The sequence below is a fragment of the Onychomys torridus genome, chromosome 19 (assembly GCF_903995425.1).
Source record: "Onychomys torridus chromosome 19, mOncTor1.1, whole genome shotgun sequence".
Classification (NCBI taxonomy): domain Eukaryota; kingdom Metazoa; phylum Chordata; class Mammalia; order Rodentia; family Cricetidae; genus Onychomys; species Onychomys torridus.
Genome location: NC_050461.1, coordinates 56,391,758 through 56,409,912, shown reverse-complemented (window position 1 = coordinate 56,409,912; position 18,155 = coordinate 56,391,758). Strand labels below are relative to the sequence as shown.

The 18,155-nt window shown below is 40.6% G+C and overlaps 1 protein-coding gene across 1 annotated transcript in view; it reads right to left on the bottom strand.

Annotated features, from left to right (window-relative positions):
• The window catches only part of Pacrg (parkin coregulated), a 466,156-nt gene that overhangs the window by 243,055 nt on the left and 204,946 nt on the right, over positions 1 to 18,155 (bottom strand). The gene's annotated exons all lie outside the window — the stretch shown is intronic.

Here is an 18,155-nt window from a genome sequence, read left to right as displayed (position 1 = left end):
GTTAGAGATTATTTTGACAATAATATTTTCTAGGATGTGAAGAAGCTAAAAATAAAATTTGAGAGCCAGGTAGTGGTGGCACATGCCTTTAATCCCAGCACTTGGGAGGCAGAGGCAGGCGGATCTCTGTGAGTTCGAGGCCAGCCTGGGCTACCAAGTGAGTTCCAGGAAAGGCACAAAGCTACACAGAGAAACCCTGTCTTGAAAAACCAAATAATAATAATAATAAATAATAATAAATAAATACAAGTTGAGACAAAGATTTTATACCCAGCTACAACAACTTTTTAAAATAGTTTCAAATTCTTAAAGAGCAACTTAAGTTTTAGAATATCAGTCTCACTGATACTTCTTGAAGATTCTGCCAGAAAAAGAGATTCATGTAAGCAAAGTCTCCAGAGAGGCATGCCACAGGACTGATGGCAGAGACCAGCTACTAATGTATCTATTCTATCAACAAATGATTCTAATAAAGCAATTGACTAGAATATGCAAATGTGGGGCATGAGAAACAATGAAGAAGAAACTGAGTCTGAGTGTCCCTCTATACCTAAAATGTCCTAACATAAAGAGAAACGGAGATTGTTTTAAGATTTATTTTAAATTGTGTGTGTGTGTGTGTGTGTGTGTGTGTGTGTGTGTGTGTGTATGGGGGTATGCATATGTGAGTGTTGGTGGCCGTTGAGAGCAGAAGTGTCATTCATATCCCTGGACTTAGAAGCATAGGTGGTTGTGAGCTGCCAGACATGGGTGCTGGGACAAAAACTGGAGTCCTCTGCAAGAGCAGCACATGCAGTTAACTGCTACTCTCTATCTCTAGCTCCACAAATAGAGTTTAAAGGCATGACAGTAAACAAACAAATAAATAACTCCTACTAATGTTTGTCTGTTAACATGAAGAAAGGGGAACCAGAAGACATGGATGATCAAAATTCTCCCCTCAAATGCACATCCTTTTCTGCTTCAGCATCTCCATTCCTGCATCTGTCTGTTTTACTCAGGCCTTTATCAACACCTACAACTACCCTAATACAAAGTTTATTTTTAAGTTATTTAATATTCATCTATATTAGATTTTTAAACTCAAACAGAACACATGCAAGGTGTGCTTTTTACACATGAGAGACAGACACAGAAACAGTAACACCTTAGCAGCAAGCATGAGTTAAAGGTGGCTGCAAAGATCTGGTGATTTCTATGAAACAACCACATTATAATCAATTCCTAGAACCTATAGACTTTCTAAATGATGGATGATGCTTAGTAACTGTATTCCAGCACAAAATAGGAGCATGGTGAAAATTTAATTATAAATGCTGCCACCCATATTTCTTTTCTATTGAGCTGTAATAGGCATGTTGCTTTAGTCTATATCCATTATTATGCATAAATTTTACATGTATAATTATGTACAGAATAGCTTAATCTTAGCTTGTGATTAGTTTATACTTATAAAAATAATTGGGCTTATTTCATAGTTAATTCAACTAATGGACTTGATAAAATTGAGCCAAGGAAAAATTAAATGAAAGAAACCAAAAGAAAGAAGCAACTCTTAGCTGAGTGGTATTGTTCATGATAAAAATTTAATATATTTTAGAATCAATATTTTCTGAGAATTACCATTTTTATGTAAGGTAATACATTATACATGAAATACATTTTGACCTGATCTCATGGAATTTAAAAAACACTATCCCAATATTTGAGTTCAGTAGATGAGAGAAGACACCTAAATAGATTCAAAAAGAATTCACTTTATTCCATGTGTATAAAGATACTAGAATTTACAATAATATTGAATTTCAATATATTTGAACACTTAAATTTTACATTTGTTGAAATCAAACTGAATCACTGGTGCATGGTGTTCACTGACATACAAACATTGCTATTCTAGCTATGAGCAATAAAAATGTCCTGCACCTTAATTCTCCTGTCTGGCACACTGTAGAAAACCCAGCAGCTCCTTTGGGTAGTGGAATACTCCTTTATGCTGTGTGAATATGTGTCACTGTGATTGGGTTAATAATGAAACTGACTGGCCAATAGCTGGACAGGTAGAGGTTGGGTAGGACTTGAGTGGCCAATAGCTGGACAGGTAGAAGTTAGATGGGACTTACAGAAAATAGAGAACAAGAAGAAGAGATGTGTCAGCGTCATGAGGTGATGTGGAGAGAAGATGAACTTGCCATACTGAGAAAAGGTACCAAGCCACATGGCAGAGCATAGATAAAAAATATAAGTTAATTTAAAATGTAAGAGTTAGCTAGTAACAAGCCTGAGCTAGTGGATGAGCATTTATAATTAATAATAATTTTCTGTGTAGTTATTTGGGAAGTGGCTGCCAGGATATACAGAAAGATCCACCTACATTTGATCTAGACCTATTTTGCACTACTAACTAATAGAAAGCAACCCCAAAAAACTGTTTTCAAAGATTGCTCAAAACTATCATTACCAAAATACTTGCAGCCCTATGAAGAGGTCTGTCAAAAAGGCAGAGGAAGCTGGGGGCAGACTTGAGAACTAAAGGGTGACTTTCTTTCAGATTTGCATCAGCAAATATTCTGTAAAAAGTAGCTTTCTCTTTCTTCACACACACACACACACACACACACACACACACACACACACACACATATATATATATATGGGTGCTGGGAGCTGGCCTCATGAATGCTTGGTGAATGTTCTACAGCTGAACCATGTTTCCAGCCCAAGTGATGGGTTTGAAAATGACATCCTAAATCAAGTATATCACAAGCTCTGTTCATCTTCTCCACATTGCCCTCTCTCCCCCACCATTGATTTTCCTCCCTTCCTAGTCCCAAACCATTGTATTTCTCTTCCTCCTTTCATGTCATATTCACATACAATCCTCCCCTCTCACAGTATGCATCAGACACATAATATGAGCAGAAGCCTTCTTTCCCTCAGTGATTTCTTACTGATGTTGCTCCAACAGAGGAGCCAAATGCTTTTGTTTTCCCAGGATCAGCTCTTTCCACGTCACCCTTTTTCCTGCTTCCTGTCCCTGGTTCACATAGTATTATACTGGAGACAAAATTCAGTCTGGCCCAACCCTCTCTGAAGATACTTGGAAACTGGTAGCTCAGGAAGAAATTTAATAACAAGGCCAACTCTGGGACAGATCAGTGATAAGTGCCTACTTTCCACCCAGGTCTTTGAGATGGGTGCTGGTATGAAAGTGGGGGAGTCATTGCCAAACCTCCCTAGGCTACCTCATAATACTCACAGCCAAGTGATATCTGCCATTTATATCCTGCTTACTCAATAAGGGGAAAAAGAAAATGAGAGGGAAAGAAATGTTAGATGCTAAGCAGGTTGTATCCTTTCTCTGCTGCAGTAGAATGGGATGAATGGTTACAAAGCATTAGATTTAAAGGACTATGATACAATTGTGTGTTACTTCAATACAATGACGATAACACTTTTAAACTAGTGCCTGTGGAGTCCCAGTACTGGAAGATGCTTCGGCTTCCCTGTGCAGTATGTGTATCTAGGACTGTGACATAATTCTTGGCAATGCTTCTTACACAGTATTGTGCTATTTTATAAAGTGTAGCTATTGTTACAGAATGTGATGTTAGGAAGATGAGTTCAGAAAGGCTGATATTATATTGTATTTTGTGTAAACTAAAAGATAATTATGCGATTTCTTTAGTAAAGAGTTGGGTTTTTATAGGAGGATATAAATTTAAAAATGACTTTAACAATGAATTTAGTCACAGTAATTTGAAATAGTTTATCAAAAGAAATGCTTATTCAATATAGGAGTCCAATGTTTTCCAAAATATTTTGGAAATGTTGAGGAAGATGGTTCCTGTATAGCATATGCTACAAATTTGCCTATGGCTCTTACTGACAGTGGGAAACCTGATCCAAGCAATGCTGTCTCTTCATGTGAGAAATTCTTCTCATGTCTGACACTGTTATGTTATGTTAGTTTTAACCCAAATCTACGATTTGATGCAGAGAAGCCAAAAGCAAAAGTTAACCTTTTTTTGGATTTATTTATTTGATGTCTATGAATGTGTTTTGGCTGCATGCGCCATATACATGCTGATGTACCACATACATGCCTGCTGCCCACAGAAGTCAGAAGACAACTTGGGGTCCTCTGGAACTGGGGATATAGATAGTTGTGAGCCCCAATGTAGACACTGGAAATTGAATCCAGGTTCTCTAGAAAAGTTCACTACAAGTGCTCTTAGCCAGAAAGCCACCTATCTCTCCAGCACCCCAAATTAATGTTAAAACAATCACATTTGCCAATTCTACTAAAAATACTTAGTTTTATCTTTTGTAACATTTTGTTTCCATTTTATTTATAATTGTTTTCAAGCAAGTACGTGAGTATATATTCTGATTTAATTTTTCAATGGTGTGAAGAGTCAGATGTGATGGATCTCACCAGTGCAGCTCCAGTTGCATGTGTTCACATGCCCATGCATCTCTTCCTGAGCTGGACCTTCAATCTGTGTAGCTCCCAGCAACCTGAACTTGCCCTTTACATGACATACATGTTCTTAGAAGGACTTGTAAAGCCTGGTGTTTCAAAGCACATCTGGAGGGAGCTGCCAGAAGGAAAGCCCAACAGGGATGCTTCACCTCTAAGGTCAGCATGAACACATCTGATTGTCGTGCTTGCAAGCATCAAGCATGCTACTGCCGTAAAGCACACACTCTCTATAGGCCATGCTGAAAATGTCACACCAGGTCCAATGACAGTGGGATCTTTCCACTCCACTCTGATAGTGCTGTTATGCATATGGGTATGGGTATGGATATGGATATGGATATGGATATGGATACAGGATGACATAGATACCAATGGGATATAATTGTAACCTTAAACTAGTTCCCAGGTTTCCATCTAAGGCAGCATCACCCAAAGGCAGCTCACAGTGATGCATAGGTGAAAACAATGGCCAAAATAAAGAGAAAATATTTATATGGCATCCATATAGATAGTTAATAAGAGGATTTGTATTTTTCCTTGTGAAGCCTTCACATTCTGGCTTGCATTTTGTGGCTATTGTCTATTGGGCTGGAAGGTTAAAAAAATCATACAGGCTTCATATCAGTAGCTGAACTTTATTGATTCCATGGTGTACACCTGGAAATGTCTGTGTGTTTGAAAGTATGTAAGAGATGCTGCCTATGCTTCAGTGCTGACTTCAGAGTGGCCACACATCATAGGATGTAAAGGGTACACAGTGTTGAGCCAGCAAATACATGAATGTTGGGGATCTGTACAGTCCCTAGAAGTGGGCTGGTCACAGTAGTCAAATGGGATACCCTTCCAAAGCTATGTCTATAACAGTTATGAAACAGATTCTGCTCTGTGGTTTAAAGTGATCCACACACTTATGAATACATTGACAGTCCATTTCAGTGTTGAATTTCCCACTGTCTTGTTGCTGTGTGCTGATGTTGGTGACACAAGCCACCTTCCCAGATGTGTTCAGTGTGTGATGTCTTAGCTCCCATTGGACCATAGACCTTGCTTTTCTAGCATTGCAAGTGGATCCTGAGTTCCTCCTGTATGAATCTGAACCATGACAATGAAAAGCAGGGGAAAACATAATGGGAGTTTCTCTTAGACCTCTGGACTGAGATGAAAGGCACTCAGTGTGCTAGAATGGCAAATATGGAGCACATATATCAAGAAGTCACCGAGTTTGCATCTTGCCCCATGCAACTAGCATCTGTTTGTAGGTGGAACTCTGTTCCCCTGCTCTTCCTGTTTCTCTCTGTGTAACAGGCTCTCATTCAGTGTGGCACCTGCTCCTTTATCGCTTGGCTTGAAGCAGTGGACTAATTGGTTTTAGTGCACAATTGGGAAGCTGCATCATTAGGAAACATTGTCCAAAGGAGCAGTATGAGGAAAATGAGGTTTGGTTTGCCTTTTGTTGTTTTTATTTTCCTCTAATCCAATACATGGGCATCTCATTTAATCTTTATCACATAAATATTTAATGTTCCCCTTCTCTGGGTGGCAAAGGCTCCCAAAAACGAGTCCTGGACTCTGCCCCCAAGACACTCAGAGCCTAGTCAGGATCCCAGGCCAGTTTGAAAAGGATCACATGGTTCCTGGGAAGCATGCACATTGGTGGAGCGAAATTAATTTTGAACATTCATAGAGGGAAACAGTTTTAATGTTAAAGTAGATGACTTTACACTAAGCTTATCTTTTGGTCCAGGTGATTCTAAAGAGAGCCAAGGCAGTTAAGGGAGAAGTGAGGTGGTGGAGGGGTTTGGAATGGTTTGGAAATATTTCCTTCTGTGTGCAAGTGCCTGCCCAAGGGTGCATGCATGGGCATATGCATGTGTACAGATGTGCACGGGAGGCCAGAGGTTAACCTTGCTTTGGTAACCTTCCTTGGGTTGTTTTTTGAGACAGGTCTCTCTTTGGCCTGAACTCACTGGTTCTGCCAGGTGGTAGTTCAGTTTCTTTTCCTGTTGCGGTGATAACACACCCTGACAAAAGCAACTTAAAGGAGGAAGGGTTGACCTTGGCTCATAGTTCAAGGTCACAGTCCATCCTAGTGTGGGAGTCACAGCAGCTGGAGGTGCTCACAGTGTGTCCACAGTCAAGAAGCAAAGAGAGATGAGTGCTGGTGTTTAGCTTACTTTCTCCAGTGTGGGATCCTCTCCAGGAAATAGTCCTGCCCACAGTGGGGATGGATCCTGCCAGATCAATTAAACTAGTCAGAATAATCCCTCATATGCATGCCCACAGGCCCATTTCCCAGGTGATTCTAAATCATGTCAAGCTCATAATTAATACAGTTGGCTGCCCAGCGAGCCTCAGGGACCCACCAGTCTCCACTGCCCCAGCACTGGGGTTACTATTGCATACCCCTATGCCAAGCATTTTTATATGGGTTCTGGGGAGTTAGCTCAGATCTGCATATATGCATGGCAAGCACTTAACTAATCAAGCCCCCTCCACAGTCCCCTATTTCTGCATATTTACAATGGTGGCTACTACATCACAGTTGGAGAGTGGACAGGACTGTACACTCAGAATTGTAATAAGTGATGTGGGACCACGGGAGTTCTGTAAGACATTTGTATTCAACCTCAAAATGAGACATCTCAGTTGTCATAAAGGACAGTGTAAAGAACAGAGAGCTGATCTTCCCAGGGAGGCAGCCGTACCCCAGGTCACCTGATGGATAACACAGGGACTCCCTGTTGCTGATAGTCCACAGCTCACTGCATTACCTTCTCTGCTCTTCCCATACTTCTTCATTTACAGCTGTGAAGCCATTTAAATGGCAGGCAAAGTTGGTCATGGAGTTTGCTCCCCACAGCCCCCCCATGCTTTTGAAGCAGTCCCAGCATGGCTGAGGGCCCCCAGCAACTTTAGTGGTAGAGCGTCTCACCACGGGATGTGGCTCTCTGGCCTGCCTTGCTGTTTACTGTGAGCAGCCTTCACCTCTGCTGTTCCTGGTGCCTATGACTCCATTTTGTTCTCATGCATCAACAAATGGCCCCACCTATATGTTGTGTGACTTACTTACTGAAGCTACCATGCATTTTCTATACCCTCTAGTTAGAATACCCTCCCGAGATAATTCCTAACATCTGCACCATTTGTTCACAAGTCCCTGTTCATCGTGGGTGGTAACTGCTGAGCAAATGAATTCACAGGTTATCTGAGGAGGGCAGAGGATACTAGTTATGAAGTTCCCAGAGTTCTAAACTTTGAATATAAAATACACCAAGAATCAAGGGTTCATCTACGGCTAGGTTTGTAGCTTAGCGGTAGAGCACATGGCTAATGTGCTGAAGCCATGGGTGTAAGCTCCAGCATGAAGAAGAAGGAGGAGGAGGAGAAGGAGGAGAAGGAGAGGAAGAAGAAGGAGAAGAAGGAGAAGGAGAAGAAGGAGGAAAGACTAGTAAGATGGCACAGTGGGTAATGGTAATTTGCTGCCAAAACTCACAGTTTGCTGAGCTCAGACCCACATGATAGAACGAAAGGACCAGCACTTGCAAGTTGTCCTCTAATCTCCACATGCACATAGTGACACACACACACACACACACACACACACACATACACACACACATACACACACACACACAACACACACATACACACACACACACATACACACACACACAAACACACACATACACACACACACACACACACACACACACACACACACACACACACAACACATGCGTACATGCACACACACATGCACATGAGGCCCTAAATAAATAAATGAACAAAATGGTTCTAAAGGAGAAGAGGAAAACGGGGGATGGGTTGAAAGAACACCATAAACAGAACATGGATGCTTCTGGAAATAAAGTTAACGATGCTGTCTACTGTAAGTATGAAAAAGTAGGAGGTCCAGGTTCATAAGAACAATAAGGACTGGGCCAGCAGACAAGAAGGGCAGATGTGGAATGGGAGAGCACCATGTTGTGGAGTCTAGGCTGGCATCTCATCTGCTGGGCAGTATGTGGTGTCACTCACACCTCAGCACCATACTAACAGCCGGCCTCCCTCCTCTGCTCTGGGTACTTCTGCAGCCGGCCTCCCTCCTCTGCTCTGGGTACTTCTGCAGCCGGCCTCCCTCCTCTGCTCTGGGTACTTCTGAGATGATGAAGGAGTGAAAAAGAAAGAAAGAAAACCCTGCCAAAGCAATGCGTTCCGACTCTATAACAAACTCTATAATAAACTAGAACACAGTATTTTGCTCTGTGTGAAACAGTGGTTAAAAGACAGCTCGTCCTCTATCTAACAGGGCAGGTTTGAGTATGTCAACGGCATCACTCTCCAGTCCTTTGGCTTCCAAATTCAATTTATGGACCTGTCTTATACCATATTGCTTAGGGGATCTGATTTTTTTCTTTCCCTTCTCTACTTCTTTTTCTTCTTTTTATGAGATGGAACGCTATTGGGACCACGGAAAGATTGCAAGAGCCAAGAACACAGTTGTTTTTGTGAAATTGTGTCTCCTTTGGATGCCAAAACCTGCACCCATAAAGTCTCACTGACATGACTGTCTAATCATGAGCTGAACAAGGACAACAACAGACATGCTAATGTGGACAGAGCAAAGCCCAGGAGGCCTCAACCCTACACAAAGAACTACAGGCGGCTAAGGAAGGCTGAGAGCTGGAGAAATAATCTTCCCAGGGAAGAGTACACCCATTGGTTATCCACAGCCAAATGGTCAGCCTTGAAAACATGTATAAAAGTAACATTATGCAGACTGAGCAGGCTGTACTTAAGTATTTAGAAATGTATACATGTAGGCTAATACATATAGGTATGTAACAACAATTTTTAAAAAAGAGGTCATGAATTTGAAAAACCAAGGAAGGCTATATGGGAGTGTTTGGAGGAAGGAAAGGGAAGAAGGATACAATTTTATTATAATCTCAAAATTAAAATAATTAAAATAACTTTAAATAAGAAATATTAACAAGATCACAGACTTTTCTACTAATTATCATTTTCCTCCAACTCTGCATACTTCTTTGTTTGCTAACTCTACAAGACCAAGTGTGTACTCAAGCACAGTCACCAGCACATCTACCTACACATCCCTATATCTAGTTTTGTTTAAATATTAGCTTGTGTTTCCTGACACTGAAAACAGGAATCTGTAACTCTTCTCTCTAGTAACTCAACCTAACCTTATCTCTTCTTTACTAAATGGGTGCTTTCCATATTTAAAAATGAAGTTTCATAATAATAAAGCATAAGTACTTGCAGTTTTCCAGAGGTGTTGGGAGTGTCAGTTTAGAGGGCTGCTACCCGCTTAAGATGTGTAAGATTTTGCACACTTTCTGGAGGTGTAAATCACTCCATAGTAGCTGCTTAATCACCACTGGGATGCACTTCTGCATCCCTAATTAGCTCATCCTTCATCAGCTAAGGGAGGCAAGCGGCTAGCTGTGCTAATAATTTCCATAATTTGGATTGTCAAAGAAATCACGCTTAGATTAAAAATTCTGGAAAGGATCCACACAGGGAGCTAAACGGTATCTTCCCAAAGACTACAGGAAGGAGAGTTGATTGATCACCAAGAGCTTTGCCGTTATTTTCATGGAGACCATCAAATGTCACGAACCATGCTGATGTCGTGTGGGATTTGAGATGTTGACAGGAGAAATTTGCAGGGGTGGAGAGTTTTGTATTTTCAAATCTGAGTTCACTGTCCTTTAATAGGGTACATCCAATTTTATAGAATATTCAAATGACAGCTTTTTATGGAATGAAAGACTGAGGTTTGGACTTTATTCCAGCATCTGCCATTGATTCCTTACTTATGACATGAGATAGTAAACATTTCAGCAGTGGAATGTTTTCTAAGTAATTAGCTTCAGTGAGACAGGAAGAATTAAATCAATGGCTTGATTTTCCCTGTCATTTGGGATTTACTGTTTCCATTGTATGGGCTTGGTTTATTGGTATACACACACACACACACACACACACACACATATACATATACACATATATATACACACACAAATATATACATATACACATATAAATACACACATATATACATATACATACACATATATTCATACACACACATATACTATCTCTGCTATATAGAATTTATGGAATGAGATTCTGTATTCCACTTTCTTTTAGTTATTTGAAGCTGACTCCCAGCTGAGAAACCAGGAAGGAGCCCAGGAAGCACTTGGTTCAGTGTGAGGAGTAGCTGAGGAGCCCCATGGACTACTCCAGAGGCCACAGGCCCCACCTTCAGCATGGAAAACCACAGCATCCGCCCTCACACAACGGTGCAGGCATTCTGTGCAGTGCAGTTGGTGAGAGACCTCTCTTCGTGTCCTTTAACTCAATCATTCTTCAGACTCAGAGTCTCTGAGTCTCCATGAGCACAAGAGACAAACGGTGCCTAACCCTGGGAGGTGCAGAGCCATTGTCAAAGATGGTATGGCTGCAGCTGTGGCTGGACAGGGTTTTTGAGAGAGTTCGAGAATCTTCTGTTTTTCTTGTTCATCCTTCCTTTTCTTTCTGTCAGTCTCTCTCTCTCTCTCTCTCTCTCTCTCTCTCTCTCTCTCTCTCTCTCTCTTCTCTCTCTCTGTCATTGCTTTTAGTTTTTGAGACCAAGTTTTACTCTAACTCAGGATAGCCTGGAACTCACTATGTAGCCCAGGCTGCCCTAGAGGTCAAAGAAATCAACCAGTTGAAATGGCCTCAGAAATGACAGATGACAGAGTAGTCAGGACATGATTGCAACTATTCTAACTGAGGTACACATGTTCCAGAAGTCAGAGGGAAGCCTGGGCATTGTTAAACAGAGACCAGTTCAAGATGTCTGTAAAATTCAAAGTGGACTACAGAGGTGAAAAATAACAGTCCAGAGATTTAAAAGATGTTGGGAGAAATTTGTAGTGGTGAACTATACTTCACAGAACAAATGCTTAATGTACCAGAAGATGTAGCAGTACAAAGCACTCACCCAGGAAAGGACCAGAGGAGTGAGCGCATGAGGGGTCTATGTAGTGGCCTCGAGGTCATGTGTACTTGGGGCCCCAAAAGGTATGTGAGAGGGATTTGCTGATGTTTTCCAAAACTGATGAAAGCTGTCAGCCCACAGGTCCAAGAAGCCCAACAATCCTCGAGCACAGAAAAGAAAGGACACACACAAAGCCCACCAGAGACTGAGACCGGGAATAAGGACAATCCCCACAGTCGATAAGTGAGTGTGCATAACACAAAGCTAGACCACCTTCACTAACCCACAAGAGTCCTCTTTAAACGATGGGTTGGGACAATGTTTGTGGGTTCTTTGTATTCCAGGCATACAAAATAATTTATGACCAGCAAAATGACACTTCAAAAAATACAAAAGCAGAAAATTCAAGTGGAAAAAAACGATGCCAGATGAAAATGTGGGACCATATGAAGAAAGGCTTTTTAAAAAACACATATTTTTTCCTATTTATATCTCTAAAAGATTGAGGCCAAAATAACAGTGTCTTTTGGGCTTTAGAAGCTTTGGAGGGAAGGAAAAGAAATCCAGTATTTTTACACTGCACATGAAGGCTGTAATCTTTTATGATGTTCTAATATAAGTTAAAACATATGCTATAAAATTAAGACAATAACTAAAATAATATAAAAGGGAACTATAAAAATACCTAATATAGCCAAATTAAGGAAAACTTTCACAATTCTTCTACAGAATGATTTTTTTTCCCTAGTCTTTGTATATTCTGGATATTAATTCTTTATCTGATGTAAAGATGGCACAGATCATCTCCCACTCAGGAAATGACACATTTCACAAGCAACCAACCATACCATAATAATATATACAATTCAATTAAAAGATAGATACACCATACAAAAGATAAAGAAAAATTATAAACTGCCTCAAGAGGATTTTAAAACGATAAAAAGATAATAGCAACATCAATCAAAAGGAAATCATTAGTGGCTACATTAATATCAACAGAGTAGCTTTCTGGGTATGGAAATTGACCAGGGATAAAGAATGCAAGTTTATATTGCTTATTATAGTTTACATTAATATAAAGGGCCAGTTCATTAAGAAGTATGACAATGCCGAACATTTATGCAGCCAAAAATGGAACTTCAAAACACATTATAGAATTTCAAGAATAAATAGCCTCAACTATCATTAAAGGCTTCAAGTCATTGTCTCAACATTTGCCAGAAAAAAGAAGATCTAGAAATATCTATAAAAGCTAAGCAACTTCACCAACCAGTTGACCCAAACAGTACCATCACCATGTTCACCCCAAACGATGCAGAACCTGGTATCCAGCTGCAGCCTCACACACACTCTTAAAAGTGCACATGAGGCTTTCGTGGAAACCAAGGATGTTCCTGGACGTTAAACAAGCCTCAGGAAGTTTAAAAAGTGTTCAAGTTACACAGGTATACTATCTGACTATGTGAATTTAAATAGAAACTTAGTGGCATAAAGATATTTGGAAAAGTTCTAGAGTATTCTGAAAACAAACAAAAATCTATGTGTCAAAGAACAAAACTTCGAAGCATTTTAACTGAGAAATTTGTGGGCTACAACAAACATAGTAGTTAGAAGTAAATTTACTGATAAACTCCCCGTGAGAACAAAATGGGATCCGAAGTCAGTGATCTCCACTAAAACCAAAAATGCTGGGAAAACAGAAGGCATTCCACAGTAAGAATAAACATAACATGCATCTACATGGAAGCTGATGAGACAGGACGGAAGAATGACAGATGGAACGTGTGCAACCTAAGACTTGCTCCTTGGGAAGGTGGATTACAGATAAGCCTCTGGAGAGCACTACCACAAAAAGAGACAGAAGACACAAACCCAAAGCGGGGACAAAGTGGTGACACCACTTCAGATTCCACCCAAAACCACACTGAGAGAAAGCTGTAAGAGCACTGTGCCAAAGTTACAGCTACAAGAGATGATGAATCTGAAAGCACACAAATGTTCTGGGGAGAACGAGACCACCTGGATATCCATCCATCCATCCATCCATCCATCCATCCACCCACCTATCATCTGTCTGTCTATCCATCCATTCATCCATCATCCATCTCTTGAGATATTCTCACCTTCTTTTTCTTTCTTTCTTTCTTTCTTTCTCTCTCTTTCTTTCTTTCTTTCTTTCTTTCTTTCTTTCTTTCTTTCTTTTCTTCCTTCCTCCCTTTCCTTCCTTCCTTCCTTCCTTCCTTCCTTCCTTCCTTTCTTTTTTTTTAAGCATTTTTAGGCAATTTATTCTGTCACTAAGCTATTTCCTTGTTCTTTTTTTCTCTACTAAGAAATTTTTATTCATTTTACATACTAACCACAGATAATCCCTCTCATCCCTCCTTCTGCTCCCGCTCAGTCTTCCCCCCCAAACCCACCCCCATCCCCTCCTCTGAAAAGGTAAGGCCTCCTATGGGGAGTCAGCAAAGCCTGGTACATTCAGTTGAGGCAGGTCCAAGCCCCTTCCACTGCATCAAGGCTGTGCGAGGTGTCCAACCACAGGTAATGGATTCTCACTGTATTTTTCAAAAAGAGCTGACATTTAAACAAAATTCTATTCTATTCTATTTATTTATCTACTTATTTATTTGCTTGTATATGTATAAAGCCGTGCATGCTGAAGCCCATGTGTGGAGTCAGAGGATGATTTGTATGGATCAGTGCTCTCCTTCCACCGTGTGGGTTCTGGGGACTGAACTCAGTTCATGAAGCTTGGCAGCACACATCTTTACCATCTGAGCTGGTCCTAAAGCTGCCACTTTGAATGCTATATGAGAGAATGGGCTGAAGACCCAGGTCAATGAGTCCAGTAAAGAAGCCAGTGGTGAGCACTTGCAATCCCAGTGCTGAGACAGAGACAGGCGGATCTCTGGGATTCACTTGTTAGCCAGCCTAGCTTATGTGGCAGAATCCAGAACAAGATGATACCCTATCTTGAAAAACAAACAAACAAACAAACAAACAAAAACCAAACAAACAAGTGTGACAACTCCTAAGGAGCAACACTGAAGGGTGTTCTCTGGTATCAATATGTCCATGTTTCCATATGTCCACACACACAAAGAAAATAATTAGGTGAGTATAAAAGTAGTTAAGGACCTTGAGCAAGGCAGACAGAGAATTCTGTAGTCAAGGTTCATTGATGCCAAGCCCATGCTTTCATCTGCTTCAACCACCACTCTGTATGAATGAACTAATGAACAAATAAACATTTTCAAGAAGCGGCTTTGATTCCTCTCAGACCCACACTAGAAGGCCATGTGTACCATGCATTACAGTGAATGCCCTTTATATTTGTGGTTGCATTTGTACCCACACCTATTAGGAGACAATATAATAGAAACTGCAACTTTAAGATCTTTTCATGTTTTCACTTGGGCAAGTAAAGAGTAACTGAGACTTAAATTACAGTAAGATTTCTTTTTTGTAACTTATAATTTAGGATCAGTGAACTCTGAAACAGAATGATATGGTTATTGTTTTTTAAGCATGAGTTCACTACCTAGTAGGAATGATTAGGCAATGACCAACTGAGTCCAAGGGGAAGGAGCACGCACCATGCAGCCATGTAGACCAAATGTAAATGGTGGTTCTGCCTTCATTACAGGGGAAATTACTTAATCTTTAAACTTCAGTCATATCATCTGCAAGAATGGAGGGCTCAATGCTACCTTAAAGTAACTGTGAGGATGCAGGCTACTGTGATTAATGCAGCTAACCTCAGGGCAGGTGGAGACGACAACAGACATAAAGAACAGATTCTGTCTTTGTTACTACTGTCGTGGTTAGACTAGATTTTGCTCTTGAAACTCATACCCTGGTGCTAATAAGCAACATAATTTCTGGGGGAGGGGAATGGGCATAGTTAAAATAATTGCACCTGAAAACAAAGACAGAGAAAGGAAAGAGAAAAATATTAGCTGAAAACAACAGGCAGACTCTGAAGTAGACAGAGGGAAAGGGATGGTATCCAACATGCTCCTTCTGGTCTACCTCCTCCTAGCTGTACTAAGGGATGGTATCCAACATGCTCCTTCTGGTCTACCTCCTCCTAGCTGTATTTATTAGCCTTTTCAAGCTTGTGTTTTTTCTTTCCCTGTTCTTGTGTCACAGACTCAATTTCCTGTTTCTTTCATCACTAATATTTGTAAAGAGTAGGTTTGAAGTTCAAATGCATTTGGAATTATGCAAATGAATCACTGAAGCATCCTATTGTGCTCTCTCCCCACAGAAGGCTGTATTTGCTTATTAATCATGAAGAGGTAATTATTTGCTTCCACACAAAAATTTGTTCTCTTCCATTTTTTTCTGGCAGCATGGGCTCAGCTAGGCAATCTGGGACCATAGGACTATTTATTTATTACTATGAGAAAAATTATAATGTAAACAAGGTAATTGATGCTAGTTGGCTTTAGACTACTGCACTGGAGTAGCAGGTGGTGAGAATGGAGAAAATTGGGGTACACTGCCCCCTAGTATGCTCCAGATCTGTCCTGACAGGCAAGAAGGAGAGTCCAAGATGGATAGTACTTTCAGCTTTCAAGAGAACCCAGAGACTTGGCCATGAAAACTCTCAAGTGGTAGGTGTCTCAAAAAATATTTGCTTGGGCTTGCTAAGCATATCTGAGAGCTGGATCCAGCCTTTGGGCCTTTGGGTTTCTATGAACTCCACTGTGGAGGATAGTTGGATAGTCACTACCAGAGAGATCTACCTAGTGTGTAGTCTAGTTATAGGAAAACACTTCCATAGGAGAGAGTGGGGTAGAAGGGAGGACCCAAATAGCTATTTCTAGTCTCTTGATTATCTACAATAAATAAGTATTCTCTCTATTTGTGTGTCAATAGAAAGAACCTGCCCCAGTTACACAACCAAACTGCTTTTGCAAAAATATAAAGGCATCTCTCTCTTACACTAACTTTCTTCTTTCCATCAGAGTTTTTTTCTCACCCTATTCTGTGACACACAGTGAGATTATGTTATAACGTTTTATTCAATGTAAAAAGTGTATATTGTGATCCAGGCATCATGGACTACACAAAGACAGCTGAGATATGTATGGCTGCTACTGTTTTGATAATTTCTGTGCATTTATCTTTTTATACCCAAAGAAAGGCATTTTGAGATTCACTGTTATTTGTTTCAAATCATTTTTATTTACCTCCGTCTTTCCCTCAGTACATGTCTCTACACATGGAATTGGGAAGCCCTTTGAAGGTCAGCTAGAGGAAGACTTTAATGATAACAGATGAGATCTGACAGTCAATCAAGAATTTTTAAATGGAAAACCTTGCCTAGCAGCGAACAGATGCTGCACTGGGCAGCAGTTGGACTGAGTTCCAAGCCTCTGTGCTTCTGTCCAACGTAAGAACTGCTGTTACCAAGCAGTCAGGCCTAGGGAGTGTAGTACATATCAGCTGGGGCAACTTTTTAATTAAAAATTCCTAACATTCTTACTTTCAAATAAACACAATATTTTGATGTCATTCTGAAATATTTGCCTTTATTCAGCTAGGGCAGATTCCTCATTAAATGTTTTTGATATTTTTAATAATACAGCCAGGGTTATTTTATTTCATTTACAACTTACTGCAGTGATTAAAGCAGGTTGCCTAACTCTCTTTAAGCACATTATTTTATGCATAATAGGGTAATTACATTAAATGAGTACACTATCAGTGGACTTCTTGGATGAGTGAATTTTCTTGGGCTAAACAAATGCCAGAGCGTATATTACACTGTTCTGTCTTGGCACATTAGGCTAGAATTTAATTACGTTGAGTAAAAAGTTATAACAGAATCTCACCATGTAACTTTTCTATATTTTCTCATGTAAGTGAATGCTGCCCTGCCTAACTGCTCAAACCCATAAACAAGACCACATAATTAAATCAAATTCTACCAAGAATCAGGTCCAGTGCAGGCTACTTCTGGAAGAGCTAACTGTGGCCTGTGAATGGGGCCAAGGATCCCAGCCTTAGGGAAGATGAGCATGCCCAGGGGACAAAAGACTGAGTCATCCTTGAAGTTTCCTACATAGACTGCTGTCTCCCGCTCTTGGTTTGGTCTCATCATCTTCAACCCTGCTGGTTCTGCTTTGTCTGGGCTTTTTGCTTCTATCTCATTATTCCCCACCACACACTCACCCTGGTTCTTGTATTATGATGCTTATCTTGGGAATATGTAAATACAGAGACAGTGAACAGAGTGGAAAGAGCAGCTGTACTGATTTCTGCATCCCAGGCTTCCTGGAGCCAGTTGCTCACTCTTTAAAGATGAAGTGCTGCTCATCACTCTCTTCATGGAGACCCATTTTCTTCTCATTCAGTTTCATTGGATTTTTGGACAAAGCCTGCAGCCAGTTCCTGGGCAGTGAACATCCATGTGTTCAAGAGTCTTCAGCTGCCATCTGTGGAAGACTCAGCTCTCCAGGGGTGCTGAGCCTTTTCCAGCCCAAGAATGCACTGCACTCTTGGCCAAGAAGTGCCTTCCTAGGATGTGGCAGAAGTGGGGACTGTCAGATTTTGCTGATGGCTGGCTGCTCTGACTCTAGCTGCTCTGAGGCCAAGGGCCCCAGGTGTGCTTCAGAAACCTGGCTCCTGCATTCCACCTCAGCA